Source organism: Papio anubis, chromosome 3 (genome assembly GCF_008728515.1).
Source record: "Papio anubis isolate 15944 chromosome 3, Panubis1.0, whole genome shotgun sequence".
In the NCBI taxonomy this organism is placed as follows: domain Eukaryota; kingdom Metazoa; phylum Chordata; class Mammalia; order Primates; family Cercopithecidae; genus Papio; species Papio anubis.
This window is the reverse complement of record NC_044978.1, coordinates 42,289,731-42,310,570: the sequence shown is the minus strand read 5'-3', so window position 1 is coordinate 42,310,570 and position 20,840 is coordinate 42,289,731. Positions and strand designations below refer to the sequence as shown.

At 39.4% G+C, this 20,840-nt stretch overlaps 1 pseudogene; it reads left to right on the top strand.

Moving 5' to 3' along the window:
* The first annotated feature begins 5,108 nt into the window (after nucleotides 1-5,108).
* LOC101023377 lies at nucleotides 5,109-18,775 on the top strand (annotated as a pseudogene).
* The last annotated feature ends 2,065 nt before the right edge of the window (nucleotides 18,776-20,840 follow it).

Here is a 20,840-nt window from a genome sequence, read left to right as displayed (position 1 = left end):
TTAGTTATTAATTAAGAGGCTTTAAATTATCCCACCTCCACACTTAGATCCGTTGCTTGTTTGCACTTCCTAAGACTGTGGAGATGGAGATTTAATCAAAAGACCTTAGGATGACTGCCTTGTCAGAGCACAAACATTTTGAAATCCCAATGAAAATACAGTTTAATGCATCCAGTTAAATTGCCTGAGAGGAAATAGTGAATACAGCTTTCTTAAAGCCTTTTCCCTCAGGCCATTAACTAAGAAACTGGTCACTAACTGCTGGTAACAACCCATTTTGGAGGGATTATTGCTATTATTGGCATCTGTGGTTTATGGCAACATTTTGTTAAAGACATTAGAAACGATAGTGCAGCTGGACTTGATATTTCAGAGAAATCAGTCCTTTCCCTTGTGGTTAATGGACATTTTTTTCTTCCAATCTAAGTGTACGGAGGCTGAGCTGCGCTGCTGAGTTTATTATCTGCTACATTGCTTGTTGCTCTAAGAAATATGCTTTACACTGGAGTCAGCATTCAAATCAATGGAGCAAAAATATAACATTTATTGTTAGTAAAATTGAATCATGCTGAAAAAGGCTGAATGAATGCTTGACTTAAACTGGATGTTAGAAATCATTTCACTTGCCACGAGCACTTTTCAGCTGACACACAGCCACATGCTATTTTCTTCCAGTGATTAATTGTTAGCAGGAGCAGGCATATATACATTGCCAAATGGAGAGTAATAACCAAAGTTATATTATTGATTTCCCATAACTCTATGTGAACTTATATACCTAGAGAGGGGCCTGCTCTCTGTGGCTTGTAGCTGCATGCTGATAATTCACTCTGGTAATTCCATTCACTGAAAACAGAATTAGAAAGGAGGTGGCCTCGGTGAAAGGCGGGCAAACATCACACAAGGAAAGAAAAGTTCTAGAGAGTTTCAAAAAATATTTCTTTTGTTCACTTCTAATGGCAGAAACAAGTCAGAACCATGACAGGTAAAAACTATAAGGTATACAATTGAGATTGAATGCAGATTACAACTATCTTATTTGCATGGAGACTGCTTTTTTTTTTTTTTTTTTTTTTTTTTTTTTTTTTTTGCTTTATTGGGGTCCATTTTTCCTCCTATATTTTAATCCAAAAACAAAAGATCAGAACATATCATTAGCTCTGCTTCTTAGTGAACCTGACTTTCTCAAGAAATTTACATCTTTCTCTCATTTTCTGTTAAGGTTTCTTACCCTGTTTTCTCACCTAAGGAATTATAATGAGGTAGAGTGAATGAGCTCTATTGGGAAAGCAGTGGACCCAGAGACTAAAGGTAAAAGGATGATTGATGGTATGAAATTACCATAAAAGTACAATCAGGATCAGATTTTAAAATGAATTTTTAAGCAGTCTAAGAGATACTCTTTGATTTGCAGTCTGGTGGAATGGATAATGTCTCATTCAGTGGATAAAGTTTCTCACTGTGTTACTTGAGCTTTTTCTGATCTTTCTGACTGGGAGTAAAATGGAACCAAAGCCTAAAGTGGTTTTTAATGCAGAAAATATCAAACACAATATTCGTAATGTCAAAACCTGGGCATAGTAGGTGAGAAAAGAAAAATAAATAGTAGAATATTACTGTTAGTATTATTGTTTCAGTCTCTCATCTTACAGGCAAATGGGGTTAAAGCATACATTTCTGAAAGGGTAAACTTGTTTACATATTGAAAAAATAATAATGTTTAGGTTAGTGTCAGGTTTTAATTTTTCTTAGGTGTATAAAATCCTCCAACTAAAATATTCAAGCAAAATGCATTTGGGGGCTATATGTTTTCCCACTTTTTTTTAAGTTTATAGATATTATCATTTTGAAAAAATTTTAGATTTATAGAAAAGTGGCAAGGATATTAAAGAGAGTTCCTGTACACCCTTCATCCAGCTTCCCCTGTTGTTGACATCTTACATTACTATCAGGGTTGCCAGATTTAGCTGATAAAATACAGGACACTGGTTTAATTTGAATTTAAGATCAACAGTCTTTTAGTGTACTGATGTCCCATGGCAATCCTAATGTAACCCTACTATGTTATGTCTGCCACAACTGAGAATAAATATTGGTGAACTAAACTCTACACTTTTATTTGAATTTCAGTAGTTTTCTTACGTATCTCTTTTCTATTCCAGGATCTCATTCAGGATAGCACATTACATGTAGTCATCATGTCTCGGTAGGCTCCCCTGGTATGCAACAGTTTTTCTGACTTCCCATTTGCTTTTAAACACAGTAGAAAATGAGCTAAAACATTAATTGATAATCTAATAGTGTTAATACTTGATTATGTATTCACAATCCACTTTTTAAAAATTAACACATTTTAAAAATGTTTAATATAAATTATTTTAATAGTCTATATCTAATGCTGTATATATAAGATTACAAAAACAGTAATAAATCCTAATTATAAATCAGGATTTTTCATTTTAACATTAGGAAAAATATAACTTGTAGTAACTTGTAAACATGTATAAGCTCATCACTAGACTGGAAGTATTGTTTTCAGTTGAACATTGCACTTGTCATGGTATTCAAATATAAAGATAATTACTGGAAACTTTCAAGTATGTGCTTTTATTTTACTAAGCTTGAATTTTCATTTCATTAGTTTTTCCACAGAATATACACACTTCTAAGAACATACCCTTGAAAGATGTTAATGAATTTTTGTTGTAAACTTTGTTCATAGCCATAAGTACCAATGTTTTGTATTGTTTTTGCTTTTGTTTTCTTCAGAATTTTTCCAAGAAAGACAAAAAGAAAAAGGGGGGGATGTGGTAATAATCTAGCAGAAAATATTTGAAGCTTGCAGCTTTACAATTTAAGTTGATCTTCATTAAGTTAAAATTCCCTGCTTTAAAACATTATGGAAATCTTTAACATTTCAGACAGTTGCTTTTTGTGACAGTTTCTATTTCTTTCCCTCTGCTGACAGTTCCTGTAATGACTTTAATCATAGAGTCTGGAAACGGAATCGGCTATTGAATAGCAACAAACTCAATGGTCAATGTCTATGTCACTTTTCTGGGAGCAGGACTTTCTGAGCATCAAGGAGCTAATACTCAGAGCCTCCTGGAAAAGTGCTAAGTGCATTAACTCTCTGTCAATCACATCTGTAACACGCAGGCCAAATTATTACTATTTGGCTCAAGACATTCCATTGAAACTTATTGGTGTGGTATTCTTATCTGTGTACTGTATATAACTAATGATGATTGTTTATGGAAAGGTGCCTGTCCAATTATTTTTGAAGAAACACAAGAATGCAGAATGACTGGAAGCATCAGGTTTTTGCCAGAGAATGCCTCAGGTAAGAGGAGAATGGCTAGAGGCTATAAGGAATCACAAGAGACAAGTCAGAGTCGTAAATTGGGAAACTGACATATCTCATCTAATATACTTGCTAACTAGGCCTTTAAAAACCTTGACATTTAACTAAGTTTGTGAGAAAGTTATGGGTTTTGTCCTTTTCTATGGGCTCTAACTCATTAATCCAGCGAATTAAGGTGTTTATCATTGTTACCAACATTAGGAGATAACGGAGGGAAATGTTTAGAGAGGCGGTGAGCTTCTCGCAGCGCAGCTGAGCAGCTGTTTACGCAGGCTGTGCCTGTTTCAAAGCCAAGTCAGTCAAAAATGATACTTCAAGTTATTTACCCTTTTGGTACTTCGGGGCTTGAAATGGCATGAAAGCAGCCTTTCATTCGGCAGAGGCATTTAAATAAAGCTTTCCAAAGGCTGATGTGTTTGGAAGAGGGTGGGCTCTTTGCTGAAATAAACAAGTTTCTGGGGAATTTTAAGAAAATAGGAAAGAAATGAAAACTTTCCAGTGAATGTCATCTACTTCAACGTCTGATTTTAATCAAGTTCATATTATTTAAGGGCATAGCAATGGCCCATGAGATCATCTTTGGCTTTTTATGTTAATGTTCCTAAAGTAGATTTAACTTTGCCAAAATATATTTTTTTAACTCCAGAAACATTAAGAAACAAGACCAAAGATAAATCATGTGTAATCAGAAAGCAACATAGTTTCTTGAAAAGGCAGAAAAAAAGGTGCTGTTCACAAAGCATATAGTAAAATAATTCAGCTTTTAATTCAGGATTTTATTAAACATATGTTAAAAGGAACTTCATTAAACCTAAGTGCTTCAAAAATAGGTGATGGAATTTGCCTTTTTTAAACAATAGTCTTTAAAATCAAACCAAAAATCTCTTTTTTAAAATTGCAAAGCTCACATTGTTAATTTACTTATATAAAGTAGAAAACAAAGCTATCAGGAGACATTTGAGAAAATGTTAAGATAAAACTACCTAACAATTAACATGTGGAAATTATTACTCAGAAACTCTAAGAAACTATTTAACCTTTTTTCAGAGTTATTAAAACCCACATGTGTCTATTTCCTTTTTTACCATTTATCTACGAGCTGTGGAGTCATTTCTTTTTACATTTTTTAAAAAGATAAAACGGCTTTGCTACTTGCTTTTAGAATTATCACTGACAATTTCTAACATTGTAACGTTTACTGGCAATATGAAAAATAATTTAAAACATGTATTTTAAGGAATATTATTGACTTATTTATACCAGCGCCTTCTTTTTTGGTTAATTCCTATAAACAATTTATGAAGCCAATATTTATTCAGCATCTTACAGACAACTAGCATAACATAACATTCTTTAGAGATAACCAAAATAGATTTAAGGCATGGTCCTTCAGGATAACTTCAGGAGTTCTAATTTTATGCAGAAGACAAATTCAGCACTTACTGATATAAAAAGCATGGGAGAACAGTGTAAGATTCTCTGTAGTGATAAATGAGGACTTTCTGTAATAAATAATAAAATGCTATGTTATGTGTATTAAGAAAAAAAATACGTTTTTACAGCAGTGCAGAGAAGGAAGATCTCCAGATGGAGGGCTCACGGAAGTTCTTTGTGGAGGTACTGAGGTTGTGGTGTGAGAGCTGTCTTGTCCATGGGCATAGATCAGTGGTAGTGAGAGTTGACAATGTGCTAGCAACCGTCGCTTGCTCTGGGCGCCTCCTCAGCCTGGGCATCCACTCCGGTCATGCTTGAGAAGCCCTTCAGCGCACTGCTGCACTGTGGGAGCCCCGCTCTGGGCTGGCCGAGGCCAGAGCCCGCTCCCTCTGCTTGCGGGGAGGTGTGGAGGGAGAGGCACGGTAGGGAACTGGGTCTGTGTGCGGTGCTCCTGGGCCAGCACGAGTTTCAGGTGGGCGCAGGCTTGGCCAGCCCTGCACTGGGAGCGCCAGCCAGCGCCACTGGCCCCACAGTGAGGGGCTTAGCACCCAGGCCAGCAGCAGTGGAGGGTGCGCCAGATTCCCCAGCACTGCCGCCCGCCTGCACCATGCTGGATTCTCGCCAGGCCTCAGCCTCCTCCCTGTGGGGCAGGGCTGGGGACCTGCAGCCCGCCATGCCCGAGCCCGAGCCCCCACCCGCTTCGCCGTGGGCTCCTGCCCAAGCCTCCCCTATGGGTGTCGCCTCCTGCTCCACTGCTCCAGATCCCATTGACTGCCCAAGGGCTGAGGGTGCTGGCAAGCAGGCGCAGAACTGGTGGGCAGCTCTGCCTGTGGCCCCAGCAGGGGATTCACTAGGCGAAGCCAGCTTGGTTCCTGAGTCCACTGGGGACTTGGAGAACTTTTATGTCTAGCTGGAGGATTGTACATGCACTAATCAGTACTCTGTGTATAGCTTGGGGTTTGTGGATGCACCAATCAGCACTCTGTATCTAGCTAACCTAGTGGGGACTTGGAGAACTTTTATGTCTAGCTAAAGGATTGTAAACACACCAATCAGCACTTTGCGTCTAGCTCAAGGTTTGTAAACACACCAATCAGTGCTCTGTGTCTAGCCAATCTAGTGGGGACTTGGAGAACTTTTGTGTCCAGCTAAAGGATGGTATATGCACCAATCAGCACTCTGTGTTAGCTCAGGGTTCGTGGATGCACCAATCACCACTCTGTATCTAGCTAATCTGGTGGGGACTTGGAGAACTTTTATGTCTACCTGGAGGATTGTAAATGCACCAATCAGCACTTTGTGTCTAGTTCAAGGTTTGTAAATTGTACCAATCAGCACTCTGTGTCTTGCTAAAGGATTGTAAATGCACCAATCAGTGCTCTGTGTCTAGCTCAAGGTTTGTAAATGCACCAATCAGCACCCTGTCAAAATCAGCTCTCTGTAAAATGACCAATCAGCTCTCTGTAAAATGGACCAATCAGCAGGATGTGGGTGGGGTCAGATAAGGGAATAAAAGCAGGCTGTCTGAGCAAGCAGCGCAACTGCTGGGTTCCCCTTCCACGCTAAGCAACCTGTTTTTTCACTCTTCATAATAAATGTTGCTGCTGCTCACTTTTGGGTCCACTGCTACCTTAATGAGCTGTAACACTCAATGAGAAGGTATGTTGCTTCACTCCTGAGGCCCCAAGACCATGAACCCACCGGGAGGGATGAACAACTCCAGGCATGCCACCTTAAGAGCTGTGACATCACAGCGAAGGTCTACAGCTTCACTCCTGAAGCCAGTGAGACCATGAACCCACCAGAAGGAAGAAATTCTGAACACGTCTGAACATCTGAAGGAACAAACTCCAGACACACCATCTTTAAGAACTGTAACACTGGTGGTGAGGGTCTGTTGTTTCATTCTTGAAGTCAGTGAGACCAAAAACTCACCAATTCCATACACAGTGGTATGAGTAGCCTCTTCCAAAACCAGAAAGCCAACTAGACAGAGCAGTAGTTAGCGAAGCAGCTAAGGGTTTACTAGAGATAATAAAATATCTTTGATGAAGAGGGCAGCACTGGATGAAAGCAAGTGGAGTACACAAGGTGCCCTTTATGTATAAATGTGTACTGCCTTGAGCAAGTTACTTAACCTTTCTAAACCTGGGTTTTCTTACATGTGACATCGACCTTACCTGTGACATGGGCCTAATAATAGTTCCAATCTCATTGACTCTGTGCATAGTGAGTGGCAAAAGGCAGTTATATCTGTTCAATGGGGTAACACAAAACATGATGGAGGTTGGGAGCAGAGGCTGACAGGTGTTAGGGAGGGTGTGGCAGCTGGTCTTAGCCTCATGTCTGTAAGGGACTGATCTGGGAATGCCAAGGCTCAATTTGGACAGCTGTATTTAGAACTCATATGTGCAGTGAGTCAACAGGGAATCACCTAGAAATTGAGAAATGTCCCCATATGTTTGTTTATGGTGTTTTTATGTATTGGGGGCCTTAGGGTAAGACCCTGTGGATAGAGATGAGATTGCTCCCCATCCAGAGGTGGAAAAAGAGAGCCCAAGGGTAAGATTTTAACTAATATGGGATAAGTGTCTCTCTGTTTAGGACTGGAAAAAAAAGAAATTTGGACTCAAAATACAAGAGATATTTTCAGGGATATCCAATTGCCAGCATTTTAAATTGACCCCTGCAATGTTGGAAGGAGGGAGCTAAAAGCTCTATGCACTGGAGGCTGTGGCTTTAGAAGGGGCTTGAGCCCGAGGACTCCCACAGTAACCATGGCTAATAACCAGTGTCAAGTCCTCTGTGCATTAATCCATTCTGTTCCCCAAAGCCATCATAAATATCTCACACATTACAACTCAATCTTCCCTATCACTGTAGGAAAATATGGAAAGCATCTGAGCCTACACTTGAGACAAAGCTGTGCTAGGAGAATAGCAACTGATGCCTGAATGAAAAGAGTCTCTGGACAGGAAGAGGAGACCTTCAGAAAAGCCAGGCAGCAGCACAAACCCAAACCAACATGCCATAGATAGCCATGTTTAGGGACAGGAAGAATTTCCCAGGGGTTCCAAGAAATTCATGAAAGGGAAACTGGAGAAGCCACTGGACCTCTGACAGTAATAAGGAAAGGAGACCTAGATTTTTGTGGTTTGGATATTCATGGGAGGTGTGATCTTACAACTGCTGATATATGGGGTATCTGGGTCACACAGGATTGATGTAATGTTGAAATGAGATAATGGATAAAAAGTTTTTAGCAAAACATCTGTTTTGTTTTTGAGACGAGGTCTCATTATGCTGTCCAGGCTGGTGTGCAGTGGCGCAATCTTGGCTCACTGCAACCTTTGCCTCCTGATTGAAGTGATTCGCGTGTCAAGCCTCCTGAGTAGCTGGATTACAGGCACCTGCCACCATACCTGGCTAATTTTTGTATTCATAGTAGAGACAGGGTTTTGCCATGTTGTCTGGGCTGGTCTCAAACTCCTGGCCTCAAGTGATCCTCCTGCCTTGGCCTCTCAAAGTGCTGGGATTATAGGCATGAACCACCGTGCCCAGCCAACATATGACTTGTTCATAGGATCTCAGGTAAATGTCTATTGTAGTTGATGTTATTGTTATTGAATATGGGATGGTATGTTAGGGGATTATGAAAGTGTGATGGACCAGAAGGTCATATAAGATATATTCACTAAGCAAATCCTGTAGGTACCCAGGCTTCTGCATACACCAAACAGCACCACTGTGTGCAAAGACAGATCAAAGCCAGACTAGAAGGACTAGAAGGTCAACTTTCTACTTGTCACTTTCCCAGATATGGACAAGGTTGTAAACATGTGGAAGTATAATTTTTTAGTGGCAAATTACAAATGCATTCAACAGAGCTGTTTCAGAAAGCCATGAGTCTGTGGGAGCAGGTACTAGCCTTCAACGGTGAATGCATTGAAGCCGTGGTAGCTCTGGGGGAGATGGTCCATTTTTCTTTCATTAGACTCCACCATAACTCGGTATCTTTGTTTTTCTCCATGGCTTCTTAGCCTCAAAGATGAAGATAGCCATTTGGCAAGAGCACAGGCCCTAGTGTAACATATACTGAGAGCAGTCTTCTGTGTTTAAAGACATCTCCCTATACAATTGTCCCGGATGTGTTGGAAGGCAAGCTGACACTTGACAGGTGACATAGGCAGTACTAATGGTAGAAATCTGATGTAAAGCAGAAAACAGAGTTGATTTAAGGAGCTGAGTGAATATCTAGCCAGAAGAAGCCAAGATATAGGGACACCAAGGGCAGAAGATCAGACTCCACATCAGTTTCTCAACATGCTGCTCACACTCAATGGTTTACCAACAAGCAGCAGCAGGTGGCAGTGTCCCCAAACATCAGGGAGGCCTCAGGTCAGGTGTGAAAGTGGACCAGCTGGGCCAGAAAGTTTGAAGCATTCTGATAATACTAATACCTAATATTAAGAAATATTTATCTACCATGCTCTACTTTAATGAACTAACTCACTTTATGTCACAATAACTGTATTTAATAGATCATGTCATGATCTCAGGCATGCCTTAGCTTCAGGATGTTTGCACTTGAAGTTTAATCTAATCGAAACACCATTTTCCAGGTATATGCATGGCTTACTCCTCATGGCATTCTGACCTCTGGTCAAATGTCATCTCTTCAGTGAACACTGTTCTGATCATGAAAATACTTTACCCCACTGCTTATTCCCTTGCCATCCTTTATTTTTCTGCACAGCTCTTACCTCCATGAAGACATTTATGTATTTGTGCACTGCTTATAGCCCCCCTAGAACTTAACATTGCACAGTGGAAGGGAATGTTATCTGGTTTGTTGATGGCTATATCCTAGCTCCCAAAATACTACCCTTCCCAAATAATTAGCACAAATAAACAGTTGTTGCGTGATGAAGCATCAATTTATAAAGAAAAAACTGAGTTACAATGAGTTTAAGCAAATTACCCAAAGTCTCAAGTCATGCATGCAAAATCAGGCTTGGAATCCAGGCAGTGTGGCCCCGGGACCCCAGTTCTTGCCTGCTATCCTTACTGCCTTGTGAGTGCTTCCTTACATCATCATCTCAGTCATGAGAGAGAAACGGATCACCTGTGAGCGGGGGAGAAGCACATGAAGCACTTCTCTCTGTGAAGGACTGGAAAAGGCCCACATCTGGCTTCCTTGGTCCTCTCTTCCTGCATGAGCCTCCATACATGCTGCTGCTGCTGCTGCTGCTGCTACTACTACTAGGAGGCCGTAGGCTTCTGGCCGGAGGGCAGACCCTGTCTATCTCTCTTTCAGCCCCTCTGAAAACCTAGATACCAGCAATACTCCTACTGAGAAGAAAGGATGGCAGGATCTCTGTTTGCTACTGCATTTCTAGGCACCAACCTGGGGTTCTGGGATGCTCTGGTTAAAATGCTTAGCCCCTGGTCCTATTGGTGATACTCAGATCAACCCCTCTGGATGGCACTCCTGAGCTTCAGGACACGGCCAGCCTTTTGAACTCTCCTGAAGCCTAGGCTTCTCCTTTATTTCTAGTGAACTAACTCGAAAAGCACGAGTCTATACGCCTGTGATTTCAAGCTCTGGGTGCATGCTTGTCTGAGGTATGGAGAAGCTTCCCAAAGAGACACATCAGTCAGTTATATTGGCCATTAAGGAATCTTCAGCACACTCAGTCACTGTAGCCTGAGAGGTAGGAAAGAGACTGAGAGACCAGTGTTCAAACAGCTCTTGCATTTAGGTGGGTATCCCGCAGGCTTAGACCTAAGGCCTGGGTAAGGCACAAATGTGAGACAGAAAAACTCCACAGATTATGATTTGTGTGATAAAGAAAGGGGCCAAAGCTCATACTTACATTTAAAACCAGGAAGACGGTAGCAGCTGGGTAAAGAACATAACTGAGGGTCAAGCAGTGGAAGAGAGGACATGTATTCTTGACCAGAGCAAGGGCATTCAGGACATAGGTGAGAAGTAGAGCCCAGAGAGACTTCCTGAGCTGTGGGGTGTCACCACCATCCCTGTTCAAGCACACACTGTTAGCCGGGCCTTGGTGGGAGAGTCATTGAAGAGGCAGAGTCAGCTAAAGGAACACTGAAGTTATGGAGGGGGGCTCTAATAAACTTACGGAAAAAAGAAAAAGTAAAGTGAGCATTTCTGGTCTTACTTTCATTTATTTATTTATTTGAGAGAGGGTCTGGCTCTGTTGCCCTGGCTGGAGTGCATACTCCGCCTCCCGAGCTCAAACCATCCTCCCAGCTCGGCCTCCTGAGTAGCTGGGACTACAGGCGTGCATCACCACACCCGGGTAATTTTTGCATATTTTTTGTAGAGATTTTTTCTACCATATTGCTCAGGCTGGCCTCAAACTCCTGGGATCAAGAGATACTCACACTTCTGCCTCCCACAGTGCTGAGATTACAGGTGTGAGCCACTGTGACCAGCCTATTTCTGTTTTTATATCTCCAGAACTCAAAAGACTTTTTACAGATTCTACTATGCATGGATCACTACATTTCTTCATTTATTCAACAACTACATATTCAGAGCCTATTGTGCCAGATGTCAAAGTAATTTATGGCTGGGGTGAACCCAACAAGCCACAGTGCTCCTTTTGTTTCTTATGTAACTCTTGCAAAAACATTTTTTCCCTTGTCAGATACATCCATATTATCCATGCTATGAAGATATATTCTTCACATATTTACAATTTTTTGAATTTACATATATACTTTTATTTTTTATTTTTAACTTTTATTTTCGATTCAGAGGTCCACATGCGAGTTTGTTACATAGGTAAACTCATGTCATGGAAGTTTGTCATACAGATTATTTCATCACCCAGGTACTAAGCCTAGCTCCCAATAGCTATTCTTTTCTGCTCCTCATCCTCTTCCCACCCTTGACCCTCAAGTAGGCCACAGTGTCTATTATTCCCTTCTTTGTGTCCATGTGTTCTCATCATTTGGCTGCCATTTATAAGCAAGAACATGTAGTATTTGGTTTTCTGTTCCTGCAATAGTTTGCTAAGGATAATGGCCTCTAGTTCCATCCATGTTCCAGCAAAGAATATGATCTCATTCTTTTTTAATGGCTGTATAGTATTCTATGGTACATACGTACCATATTTTCTTTATCCAATCTTCCATTTTTGGGCATTTAGGTTGACTCCATGTCTTTGCTATTATGAATAGTGCTGCAGTGAACATAGCTGTGCATGTGTCTCTATGTGAACAATTTCCATTCCTTTGGTTATATACCCAGTAATGCTTTGTAGAATGGTAGCTTTGATTTTAGCCCTTTGAAGAATCACCACATTGCTTTCCACAATGGTTCCATTAATTTATACTCTTTTTAAATATATATATATATAAAATAACCATTCTGACTGATGTGAGATGGTATGTTATTGTGCTTTTGATTTGCATTTCTCTATCAGTGATATTGAGTTCTTTTTCATGTGCTTGTTTGGCCATATGTATGTCTTCTTTTGAAAAAGGTTTATGTCCTTTGCCCACTTTTTAATGGGGTTGTTTGTTTGTTGCTTGTAAATTTGTTTAAGTTCCTTGTAGACTCTGGATATTAGACCTTTGTCAGATGGGTAGAGTGCAAAAATTTTCTCCCATTCTGTAGATTGTCTGTTTACTCTGTTGATAGTTTCTTTTGCCGTGCAGAAGCTCTTAGTTTAATTAGATCCAGTTTGTCAATTTTGGCTTTTGTTGTGATTGCTTTTGGCATCTTCATCATTAAATCTTTGCCAGTTCTTATGTCCACGATAGTATCGTCTAAGTTGTCTTCCAGGGTTTTAATAGTTTTGGGTTTTACATTCAAGTATTTAATCCACCTTGAGTTGACTTTGTATATGGTGTAAGGAAAGGATCCAGTTTCAATCCTCTGCACATGGCTAGCCAGTTATCCCAGCACCATTTATTGACTAAAGAATCCTTTCCCCATTGCTTATTTTTGTCAATTTCGTTGAAGATTAAATGGTTGTAGGTGTGCGGCCTTGTTTCTGGGCTCTCTACTCTGTTCCATTGGTCTATGTGCCTATTTTTGTACAGTGCAAAACAGTACCATGCTGTTTTGGTTACTGTAGCACTGTAGTATAGTTTGAAGTCAGGTAATGTGATGCTGCCTGCTTAGTTCTTTTTGCTTAGGATTGCCTTGGCTATCTGGGCTCTTTCTTGGTTCCACATGAATTTTAACATAGTTTTTTCAATTCTGTGAAGAATGTCATTGGTAGTTTGATAGGAAGAGAATGAAATCTGTAAAAAGCTTTGGGCAGTATGGCCATTTAAATAATATTGATTCTATCGATAAGCATGCAATATTTTTCCATTTGCTTGAGTCATCTCTGATTCCTTCAGCCATGTTTTGTGATTCTCATTACACAGATCTTTCACCTCCTTGGGTAGCTGTATTCCTAGGTATTTTATTCTTTTTGTGGTGATTGTGAATGAGATTACATTCCTGATTTGGCTGTCAACTTGGCTGCTGTTCATGTATAGGAATGCTAGTGATTTTTGCCTATTAATTTTGTATCCTGAGACCTTGTTGAAGTTGTTTATCAGCTTAAGGAGCTTTGGGACTGAGACTATGGGATTTTCTAGACATAGAATCATGTAATAATGCTTCTGAGTTGCTAGAAACACAGCAGAAAAAACTTTCAAAAAAATTAGTCAGTGTGAAACTGACTTTTTTATACTAAAGAGGCAATAATTTTTGTTCAAAGTTGCCTACAAGTCCATCTATCCATTCTATCCAGAGTTATGAATATGTGTATTTCCAAAAAGACCACTCTCCCAATTTTACTCAAAGTATTCTTCAGGTTTACAGGCTGGACTCCCTGAAGCCTTCTTTCTTAACCTTCTTTTTTTGTTGTTTGCCATTTTGAATCCCTAATTGTCACTGCTCTGAGGGACCCATGATTCAGAACACTGTAGCAAACATAGATACGCCATTCATTATATGTCAGCATGACTTCACACTTAAAGGACAGTATCTTTCAAATAAAAGACAGTGCTGATTGCTCATATTGGAGTTGCCCATGAATACACTTACACATATTTATTGAGAACCTGCTTAGGTGTATGGGCGACACCAAACTTTAAGTTTCAGTGGTGAAAGTCACTCCAGGTTGTTTGTCTCAGGAAATTTACATTAGAAAGTTTAGGAATTTGAATCAAGTCTAGTGAAAATCTCAAGGCCAATAAAACAATTGGGATCTCCAGTTTTGTGTCTTTTAGGAAGGCTCAAAAATGGCCAATGGGTATCTGGTAGACCAAGAAGAACAGAGCAAGGTGGATTCCACTAATGTGTATCACCAGCAATCATTTTTAAGGTATTCAACAGAAGGTCCCACATACTTAGGCATTCCACTGAAATGTGTTAATATTGATAATGATAAATATGTGGAGATTATTTTCCCTTGCACTTTCTCCTAGGACACTTCTCAAACATACCATATCATATTAAAAGTAGTCTGAAAGAGTATTTTAAAACAAGTTTCATTAAGGATACTACATGTGTTCAAACTTTACACTTTATTATATAACACAAAGCTTACATTGCACTCTCCCTGCTTCCTGCCCCTATAAAGTTATTCCATTAATTTATTTTCCCTTGATTGACTATCCCTATGCAGTAGAGATAAATCCTTTTAAAGCTACAACACTGTCTAACACACCAATATGATGGACCCTTATTATTCTCATTCACCATTGAAAAAGGGATGTCTAAACAGGCTAGCTAGATTTCCAAAAATGTCAGAAGACAATACTGGCAAAACCCAGCATAAAATCCATTCTTCTTCATTTTCAAACCATGAGCATTTACCACAATGCCAATATACATCTTAACGCTGGCACTAAACTTTTGTTTTACGTTAACCTTGGTCAGAAGTCATGGTTCCTAAAATCTTTTTGATTGACCAAGAAAATTACTCTGGAATCATGAGGCTTATGTTTTTCTAATATACCAACCAACCAACCAACCAACCAAAAATAACATGTGTCTCAGAGCTATCCTTTGAATGAACTTAGCCGTATCTCAGAATATTAATAATGAAGCATAAATGTTTGATAAGCAAAGAACATGATTATAGGAAGGAGAAAAAAACTGAGGAACACGTTAGTGACAAATAACTTTTCTTTTTCATTTTACAATAATGGGAAATACCATCTAGATTCCTGCTGAACAGAGTGAGTCTGGAAAAGGGAGCATTAAGAGGTTGTATAAGTTTTCTAATGAAATCAGACGTCATTGCTTCAGGCCATGTTCTCTTCTTTTAGATCTGTACAAGGAGCCACCTATACATTGCCAGGTGAAATGTCTTTCAAGAACAAGGCTTCAGGCTGGTCCAGCTCTTTCACTTTCAGCTCTGAGTTCTATGACCAACAGGGGCTGTGTGATGCGTTGCAACTTTAGGGCTTCCCCTGTGGTTATGGGTTATGTAAAGTCCTGCTAATCCCTAGAGCTCAGCTTCTCTCCAACTGCTCCATTGCTCTTTCCTAGTGAGTCTGAGTTCCTTAGGGAGCCTCTGACTTTGCATATCTGCTGAAAATGATCATTTCTTGAAAGAGTCCATTTCACTTGGAGAGAGATCTGAATCTCTTGTATTCCTTCTTAGTCCTCTGAGTTACTAAATCTTGTCCCAGAAACATGCAGCGACAGGTAATTTGTCTTTTCATATTTTTTTTGCTGTTGCTGAGCTTCAAGCCCTGTTGTTTAATTTTGACACACACGTATATAAATATATAAAATATATACAACACATACATATAAAATAGACATATGATGTTCCTCAGGACTGTGCTCAATCTTTACAATTATTATATAATTTAATCTTATTTTATGCTTTCAGAAAACTCATTAACTAGGTTTTTAATCCCCATTTTACAGATGAGTAATCTGAGGCCCAAAATAAATGAAGTAATTTATTTAACATCAGAGAGCTTGGATGTAGCACACTGATCCAAGATTTCAGATTCCAAAGATTCTGTTGTTACTCTAAATGATACTACTTCCATTGGCTAGATCTGTAGACAGCATGTCTTGACCTTTATTTTTCTTCATGATATTTATCACTAACATTATATAACTCTGTCACTTAGGGTCATGTGACCTTAAGCAAGGCACTTCACTTGTTTGTGCCTCATCTGTAAAATGGGAATTATAATGATACCTACCTTAAAAGAGGGTTGTATCAAGGGAGTTGATGCATGTAAAACAATGAGAAGAATCTTTAGCCAATTGTAAGCATGATGTAAGTGTCAATCATTATTAGTAGTAGTAGTCGTAGTACATTTATTTGTTTGGGGTTTATTATCTGTCTCCTACACAAGAAAGTAACCTTCTTAACAACAAAGACTTTGTTTTGTTTACTACTATATTCTCATTGCAAGAAGAGGGCTTAGCACATAGTAAGAGCTTAAGAATTATTTATTCAATGAATGAATGAATGCATAAATGACTTCAAGTCCTCATCATCCTTTTTCCATGACTTTTGGGATTTTGCTAAAGTTCATGAGTGGGTGAACATAGTGTTTGATGTCACAGCTGCACACACTTAGTCCAGCACTCCCATATGCCTAGATACAAAGTGGGCGTCACTTGTATTCTTTGTTGTGCCTCATGCTGATGGCCTTTGCCCCTGATATCTTCTTCCCACAGGCCTCATGGATGGCTAAGCCATTCTCCATTTCCTTCAAGTTGTTCATTTCTCTTCATCTCATGAAAGTGAACCGGTCCTCAATTTCATTGCCATAAGGTCTTCTCTTAGTAGGTGATGCCTAATTACTCTGTCCAATTAACATGCTATTCAAATTTGTCTAATGTTTCTTCCAGTTCTAAAATTTGATGACCACTGATCTGATGTGACTGTGTGATTGTTTCACCATTTGATGTGTGTGTGATGATATTAGTATATACAATACATGCTGTTTACCTCTGTCTAGTAACAAATGTCTACGTTTGTTACTAGAGTAAGCTTTAGGGGTAGAACTTGGTCTCAAAGCTCACGTCTTGGAAAAAAAAGATCTGGTGCTGATAGAACCTTGATAAATCCCTTGTAATAGCACATGTTTTTGTTTCCCAGAAGTAGGGCAAGAGCTCTCTGGCTCATCTAATCAGCTTCTTCTCCTGACTTTAGTAGAGACACAGGCTTCATTACTGAGTTGGGGATTGAACTTCCCTCTGTCCTATGAAAAGTAGAAGATTTTCCTAAGAGAAACCTTCAGTGAGAGCAGAACAGAAAAAAAAGCAAAGAACTAACTGAAGGAGAGGGCAAGAAATCAGTGTAGTGTGTGGCAGCAGAAGGGAAGTGACAGGTCAAAGAAAATAGGAGAGAAAAAGAGAGAGCTACCCAAGTAAACAGGAAAAGGGGAGGAAATACAAGGCAAAAGCAGACAGCAGGGGAATTGGCATGACAGGAAAGTGGTGAAACACAGAGGATTCCACTGGACAACAGAAAGCCCAACAGACAAGAGTGGGCAAGGATAAAGAGACAGGAAACAAATGGATTAAGACATAGAGTAGCCATTGTCAGTTACCCGGGTAAGGAAAGATTGGTGGTCTAAATAAAATGCAGATTGTTCATTTACAATTCTGACAGTTTAAATTATTTATGGTACACCTTGGTGCCTCACTTAATCATATTAAATTACAGTTGTAATCATATTAATTACTTGCAACCAGCTATCTCAATGTACCCTGTATAGAGGACAGCTTATCAAGGGGTAGAAGTACTATAGCTTCACTTTTAATCCAGTATCATCCAGTACACGAATTAGCCTTACATTGTTAGGATCTTCCTGATGGTGACTGGCTGAACTAAGCATTATTCTTGACAATACAAGTACTGCTGTGCCCATTTACAGAAATGGAAGCAATTCTTTCCCAGAAAGTAAGATATGATTTAAATGCTTTGGCCTAATTAGCTGTGAAAAAGGACAAGGCCCAGGTAGGGCTTCAGGAAAAGGCAATTAACATATGTGCATATGTCTCTCTCCATTCACATCACCCAGCCTAGTTCAAGTCATCAACATCTCTTCACTTGCATTGTTACAGTAGTCTCTTAGCCCCTTTTCCCACCTCCACCTTTGATCTCTCTCGTTTTCATGACGTCCAAAGTGAACTTTTAAAAATAACACCACACTATCTCTATGTAGACTTTTCAACAGTTTCCCATTGCACAAGGGATACATTACCACAAGGAATTACACCATCTTGCCCTTGCAAATGTCATCTTTATGTTCAACTGTGCTGATCTTCATTTTTCTCCTCACATGAGCAAATGCTTTCCCATCCCAGGGACTTCATGTTTGTTCTGCCCCAAAACTAAAACACTCTTCCCTATTCTTCATCTGGCTAACCAATATTCGTGCTTTCTGTCTCAGCATAAACAGTTTTCCTCAGACAAGATTTCCTGACTCCCAGCCTAGGCCATGCCACTATGTGATTTGTGCTCTCCATAAATTTTACTTCTTCTATATACATCCATTCACATAATTATACTTTAATACTTACTTGTGTAATTGTTTGTGTGCTATGACCCCCAGTTGGCTGTAAGTCCTATAAAGACAGAGGCCACATCCATCTTGCACATCCCTCTGTTTCCAGCACCTGTCATGGGTCCTATCAGCTGACAAGCACTCAATATATTGTATGAATAAGTAAAATTCTAATTTCCAACATCCTAGACTTGTTTACCGTCCCAAGGAGCCTGCTTAGGTAGAACACACGCAACGCTTCCTATGCATGTATTTGCAGAGACAAGAGAGAGAAGCCCTTTTGCTTATCCCACGTGTTACCATTCTGACCAGGCTCAGTGCCGAAGCACTGATGAGAGGGATGGAGACAGTGAGCCTGTGAGTGTCGTGTGCAGAACAGCATTTGCCTTTGTCCCCCATGAAAGTAATGTGATGCTCAGTGTCCACAGTCTTTTAATCTGGCTGCTGTAGGGTGAGAATTTGTGGTCCTTTTCTGTTAAGATGGAATCTTGCTGAAGGTCAGAATGTGGTTAGGATCAAAGAGTGGCATTACTAGCGCTGTGTATAAAAGAAAGAATACAATTAGGATCTTTGTTTCTCTACCAACTTGACTCACTTTCTCCACAGCAAGGCTCATATTATCCTTTCCTAATGGAATTTAGAATGCAATGGCAGTCCTCTTCAGACAAGTCACCTGTCGCTTTTGCTTTATTCTGAAACAATGGAGTCCAATCTGTACTTCTTACTTAGTACAGTGACTAGCTTCTAACATTCCAGGATGGCTATCTCAAGGACTTTTGACTAAATGCTGTTTGGAGTGGTCTCTGGCAGGGCCAGATTCAGCATAATGTAGCTTTCTGTTGTCTTCCTATATTCCTGTATGTTATTGTAAATATATTGACATAAGCTGACCTATTACACATGCTCATTCTCTTCTATGGTGATAGGGACTAGGAAAGACAATGCACTGTTCACTCTAATGTAAGGGATCACATATAAGTCTTATGATTTGATGATTCTCTCCTGGCAGCCAAACCTGCTTGTAGCTTTTAGGATTCATGGCCACTGGTGGCATTAAACACTTAGGGCCTGTCATCACAAAAGGACACCTTGTACACAATTATCTTTCCAAAGGCTAGATCAGCCCATGTCAATGTCATGTTTAATATTTAAACACACTTTACTGTCATTTGTATCTGTTTACTCAGTCACCATCTGCAAAACCACTGTGAATAAAAATGGAACTTGTGGGGCAAGAAAAATATATTGAGAATCATTGAGTTGGACAGACCTAGTGAGAAGGTTGTGTCTATTCAAACACCTGTCTTCCACCCTCTCACCATCTGTGCAATCACTTCACCCTTCAGCCTCACTAGTCCCCCTTACAATTACCCTGTCAAGAGGCGAGTGCAGCTCAGGTGGATTTAATGTGGGTTTAATATGGCCTGTTGAGTTTAATGTTTAACGTTGATTTCCTTTAAGTAACCATTTCTGTTCTTGCTATAAATCTATGTCTATATATCTATGCTTAATTTGGATGATGAGTGCAATTTGGATTTAAGGCAAGAACCAGTTTATATGTTTTATGAAGAGATTATAGATCAAATAAGCAGACAATAGGCCTTCCAAAGCTATAAGTGAAAACAGAAAAATGATGCATAATTCACAGATTACAGTGAAGTTAAAAGAGAGGGTTAATATTCTAATGTGTTGTTAAGAATTCTTTCACTCAAATTCTGAATCTGAATCTAATAGTCATCTATATACTGCTATAAAGGAAAGGGAAGGAGTTAACATGAAATTCAGACCTATTATCTGTTATTGGGTGTGATGCTAGAGAGTTTATATTCATTTTCTCATCTAATAAAACAACTCTTCAAAGTGCGTATTTTAAAGACAAAGAACATGAGGTCAGAGGGTTTAAATACCTTGGGATACCAGCCAAAGTCTGATTCAAAAGTATGCATTTTCCTCCCTAAAGGGTCATATTTACCTGGTGATAGTACATCCATCAGTTGGAATGATTCAACCCTCTGAGGGTCTCACCTCCCCATGTGTAATAAAGTATGTTATATCACCTAAAGGACAAAAATGATTAGAAAAAAATGAAAATTGTAAGAAATTGTCCATCCAATTACCTAGACAGCATTCAAGCTCAAAGCATTTGGATAACCGTACTTGTTCTATTTCTATTTATCCAAGGCATATTCCTTCATTGCCAACTATGTGTCAGGTGTTGGGATAGACATTTTGGATAGAATGATAAGCAAGATGGAAATGCTGTCTTCTCTCAGAGAGCCAAGTATCTACAGAGGACAGTACAATGCAGATTGGCCTCTGTGGATTCTGAAGCAGTATAGGGCTCAACGTTGCCTGCCTTAGAATGTGAGAAAATAAGTACAAATAGATGCTGCTTCTTTGAGGTAATGTATAAATCTAAAGAGGATAGCAGGATCAGTAGTGTTTTATATTTCGTCAGGCTTTAAATATTTATGTTTCAGATATATTTTGACCATGATATTTCATAAATATGAGT